The following is a 5,273-nucleotide window of genomic DNA, read 5'->3' as shown; positions in this document are numbered from 1 at the left end:
AATGCAGGGCAAAATGGAAGACACTTTTGTTTAATTGTTCCACATGAGAATTTAAATGTAAGGGTACATGTTGAATCAAGCAAAACTTAATTCAGATTTGAGTGAAGCAAACTACTTGGATGAAGCAAACTAAAATCCATAATAGACAAGGAATTAAAATGCAAGGCTATGCATTGAATCAAGTTAAAAAATTGCATATAAATGAAAATCCAGAATAGGGAAAGATACCAAATTTTAGGAGTAGCACTGGGTGGGAACATTGTATACCAGTAGGAGCTGTAAACGTGAGGCACGTGGGCATGCAGCAGGGGAAGAATAACCAAGATGATTGAAGTGAGCAGCACCTGGAAAGTCCAAATTTGTGACTCAGTCAGCAATATGTCAAGAGGGAATGGCATGGAGAGAGGAGAGAGTTTCTCACCAACGGAAGCACTATGAACACGCTATGGGAGACGTCCACCCATGCTGGAAGATGATGTGAAAAGGATGAGCTGAGGTGGGGCAGACTTTAAAGGGGATTTCTTCAATTTCTTCTGCAGATCGTGGGGAGAGTAAGTGAAGCATCAATCATCAATTTCTTCAGTTTCTTGTGCAGATCGTGGGGAGAGGAAGTGGAGCGTCAACCATCAATTACCTACAACAGAATGTTTTTTCTTCTTATTTTTAGTGTAGAATGGTTTTTTCTTATTTTTAGTGTGGGCCATTTGGAGCATTGGGCTGCAAATGGTTTGAAGTAGTGGGCTATGTAGGTTGGAGTCAGCAAACGAAAAAAACAACAGTAGGATGGTACCTTCATCTGCAGATGCGTTGACCCAACGATTGAAGGTAAGCTACTAAGCAACTCGGAGCAACCCACCTGGGAAGTGAATGGAAGCACTAAAAATCATAGACATCAGATGAACAACAAACTAGCCCAATCCCAATCTACAATAAGGGGAAGACATGCTCACCGGAACTGGGGCGTTGGTAGGCACGACGAGCTTCTTCACCGGAGGTTGGCCACTTGGCCATGGCGGGGAAGGCGAGCTCCCGTCAGGCCATGGCCATGGCGGCGGCAGGAGGGCGGGGGAGGGACTGGTGGTAGATGGGAGTACTCCTTCTCGAGCCATTAGACATGCGCTGCTCGGGGATGCTCCGTCGGACAGGTGCTGCTCGGGGGCAACGGCCATGGCGACGGCGGAGAGGAGGCGAGGGGAGGAGGTGGCGACAGCGATGGTCGAATCAACTGCGGCGGGCGATGGGGTGGCCGTGTCCGCGTCCGGAGCGCCGCCGCCGTGAGGAGGATCTGGAGCGGGGGAAGGGGATGAGGAGGTGCTCTGCAAGAACTGGGGCGCGCGATGGGATGGTCGGGTCGCGCCGGAGCGCTGCCGCCGTGATGGCCGGGCCGCATCAAGAGCGCCGCCGCCGCCGTCAGGATGATCCGGAGCGGATCAGAGGTGTGGGGCTTGGCCGCTGGGGGGATTTTGTTTTTTTCTTTACAGGAAAAATAAGAAATAACCTCAGGAGGTGGGCTCCGTGGGACTGTTTAGGGGTGACGTGGATGCTTGTGATTGGATGCTGACGTGGCTATGTTGCATGTTGAGATAAATCAAGTAGTGGGGGTGAACTTCTTAAGTATATAGGATTGGTGTAATATATACTGTATTCCAACTTCTCCGTGGTTCAAACCCTCCTATACTACCCATAGATTAATCAAAATAAGCAAACAACACAAAGAAAACAGAATCTGTCAAAAACAGAACAGTCTGTACAAATCTGTGACTCTCGAATACTTCTGTAACTCCAAAATTTCTAAAAAATTAGGACAACCAAGGAAATTTGTATATTAATCTTCTTCAAAACAAATGAGTATTTTATCACGCTTCTGCTAAAAATGAGAATTGTTTCCCTGAGCGCAAAAGTTTCTGTTTTTTAGCAAGATCAAATCAACTATCACCGTAAGCTATCCCAAAGGTCTTACTTGGCACAAACACTAATTGAAACACAAAAATACACCTAACGAGAGGCTAGATGAATTATTTATGGTAAAACAGTACCAAAAAAGCAAGAACAAAAATAAAATTGGGTTGCCTCGCAACAAGCGCTATTGTTTAACGCCCTTAGCTAGGCATAAAAACATAGATCTAGGTATTGTCATCTTTGCTATGCAATCCATAAGTAGCTCTCATAATAGATTCATATGGAAACTTAATTTTCTTTCTAGGAAACTGTTCCATGCCCTTCCTTAACGGAAATTGAAATCTAATGTTTCCTTCTTTCATATCAATAATTGCACCAATTGTTCCAAGGAAAGGTCTACCAAGAATAATAGGACATGTTGGATTGCAATCTATATCAAGAACAATGAAATCTACGGGCACATAATTCCTATTTGCAACAATAAGAACATCATTAATCCTTCCCATAGGTTTCTTAATAGTGGAATCCACAAGATGCAAATTTAAAGAACAATCATCAAATTCACGGAAACCTAACACATCACATAAAGTTTTTGGAATCGTGGAAACACTAGTACCCAAATCACACAAGGCATGGCACTCATAATCTTTAATCTTAATCTTAATAGTAGGTTCCCACTCATCATAAAGTTTTCTTGGAATAGAAACTTCCAATTCAATTTCCAATATGTTTAGTAAAAGCTTTATTTTTATTATAAGCATGAGGATAATTCAACATGGATTGCAACAAGGAAACACAATCTATTAAAGAAAAATTATGATAATTAAATTCCTTGAAATCCAAAAGAGTGGGTTCATTGCTACTTAAAGTTTTGACCTCTCCAATCCCACTTTTATCAATTTTTGCATCAAGATCTATAAACTCCGAATCATTGGGACTCCTTCTAACTAAAGTTGACTCATCTCCAGTTCCATCTTTATCAAGATTTATATTGGAAAACACAGATTCAATAGGAGTCACATCAATCACTTCAAGATCTTCATCATTATTTTCACAAAAACTAGAAGAACAGACTTTTACAAACCAATCTCGCTTAGCATGCATCTTAGCGGTTCTTTCTTTACACTCATCAATGGAAATTCTCATAGCTTTAAGAGACTCATTAATATCATGCTTGGGTGGAATAGATCTAAGTTTCAAAGAATCAACCTCAAGAGAAATTCTATCCACGTTCCTAGTCAAATCATCAAACTTAAGCAATTTTTCTTCAAGCACAACATTGAAATTCTTTTGCGAACTTATAAATTCTTTAATACTACTATCGAGATCAGAGGGCATATTATTATAATTTCCATGAGAATTGTTGTAGCAATTACCATAATTATTATAGGAATTACTAGGAAACGGCCTAGGATTAAAATTACCTCTATATGTGTTGTTACCAAAATTGTTCCTACCAACAAACTTCACATCCATAGATTCATTATTATTCTCAATCAAAGTGGACAAAGGCATATCATTAGGATCAATAGAAGCACTCTTTATAGCAAATAATTTCATAAGTTCATCCATGTTTCCACTGAAAACATTAATCTCTTCAATTGCATGCATCTTTTTACCAGTGGAAGATCTTTCAGTATGCCATTGAGAATAACTAACCATAATATTATCTAGAAGTTTAGTTGCTTCTCCTAAAGTAATTTCCATAAAAGTACCTCCCGCGGCTGAATCTAAAAGATTTCTAGAAGCAAAATTCAATCCGGCATAATTTTTTTGTATAATCATCCACAAATTCAAACCATGAGCAGGGCAATTATGTATCATCAATTTCATCCTCTCCTAAGATTGTGCAACATGTTCATGATCAAGTTGCTTAAAATTCATAATATCGTTCCTAAGGGAGATGATCTTAGCGGGAGAAAAATACTTGGAAATAGAAGCATCTTTACACGTATTGCATGAATCAATACCATTTTTAGGCAAAGATGAAAACCAAGTTTTAGCACGATCCCGAAGTGAAAATGGAAATAATTTCAATTTAACAATATCATTATACACATCTTTCTTATTTTGCATATCATACAACTCAACGAAATTATTCAGATGGGATGCGACATCTTCACTAGGAAAGACGGAAAATTGATCTTTAATAACAAGATTCAGCAAAGCGGCATTAATTTCATATGCTTCTGCACTAGTGGCGGGAGCAATCAGAGTACTAATAAAATCATTATTATTAGTGTTGGAAAAGTCATGCAATTTGGTATTCTCTCGAGCCATTGTGACAAAGCAAGCAACCCAACACACAAGCAAACAAAACGCAAACAAAAAGATGAACGGAAGAAGGGCGAAGAAAAGGGCAAATATTTTCAAAAAATTTCTTGAGAAGTGGGGGAGAGGAAAACGAGAGGAAAATGGAAAATAATGTAATGCAAGAGATGATAATTTATGATGGGTACTTGGTGGGCTTGACTTGGCGTATATCTCCCTGGCAACGGCGCCAGAAATTCTTCCTACTACTTCTTGAGCTTGCGTTAGTTTTTCCCTTGAAGAGGAAAGGGTGATGTAACACAGTAGAGATAAGTATTTCCCTCAGTTAAGAACCAAGGTATCAATCCAGTAGGAGAAGAACACGCAAATCAGCAATACATGCACAAACAATCAAACACTTGCACCCAACGCGATAAAGGGGTTGTCAATCCCATCAGGGTCACTTGCAAAGGTGAGATCTGGTAGAGATAAATAAAACTAAACAAAAGATAACTAAATATTTTTGGGTTTTTTGGCTTATAGATCTGAAAATAAAAGATTGCAAAATAGTAGATCGGAAACTAATATGATGGAAAATAGACCCGGTGGCCATAGGTTTCACTAGAGGCTTCTCTCTTGAAGGCAAATAATACGGTGGGTGAACAAATTACTGTCGAGCAATTGATAGAAAAGCGAAAAGTTATGATGATATCCAAGGCAATGATTATGTAATATAGGCATCACGTCCGTGTCAAGTAGACCGACTCCTGCCTGCATCTACTACTATTACTCCACACATCGACCGACTCCTGCCTGCATCTAGAGTATTAAGTCCATGAAGAAGAGAGTAACACTTCAAGTAAGATGACATGATGTAGAGGAATAAACTCAAGAAATATGATGTAAACCCCATCTTTTTATCCTCGATGGAAATAATACAATACATGACTCGCTACCCCTACTTTGTCACTGGGTGAGGACACCACAAGATTGAACCCAAAGCTAAGAACTTCTCCCATTGCAAGAAAAACCAATGTAGTGGGCCAAACTAAACCGATAGTTTGAAAAGAATTTCAAAGATATCAAATCATGCATATAAGAATTTAGAGAAGATTAAGATAATA

The 5,273-nt window shown here is 39.5% G+C and overlaps 1 long non-coding RNA gene across 1 annotated transcript; it reads right to left on the bottom strand.

The window, feature by feature from the left end:
* Window positions 1-476: 476 nt before the first annotated feature.
* On the bottom strand, window positions 477-1,002 carry LOC125527655. The gene is made up of 3 exons (XR_007292216.1): window positions 951-1,002; window positions 791-856; window positions 477-634 (listed from the first exon to the last, which is right to left on the bottom strand). It is a non-coding gene; the product is annotated as an uncharacterized LOC125527655 (long non-coding RNA).
* Between the last annotated feature and the right edge of the window lie 4,271 nt (window positions 1,003-5,273).

The sequence above is a fragment of the Triticum urartu genome, chromosome 1, assembly GCF_003073215.2.
Source record: "Triticum urartu cultivar G1812 chromosome 1, Tu2.1, whole genome shotgun sequence".
In the NCBI taxonomy this organism is placed as follows: domain Eukaryota; kingdom Viridiplantae; phylum Streptophyta; class Magnoliopsida; order Poales; family Poaceae; genus Triticum; species Triticum urartu.
The sequence above is the reverse complement of the archived record's forward strand: the minus strand, read 5'-3'. Positions and strand labels throughout refer to the sequence as shown.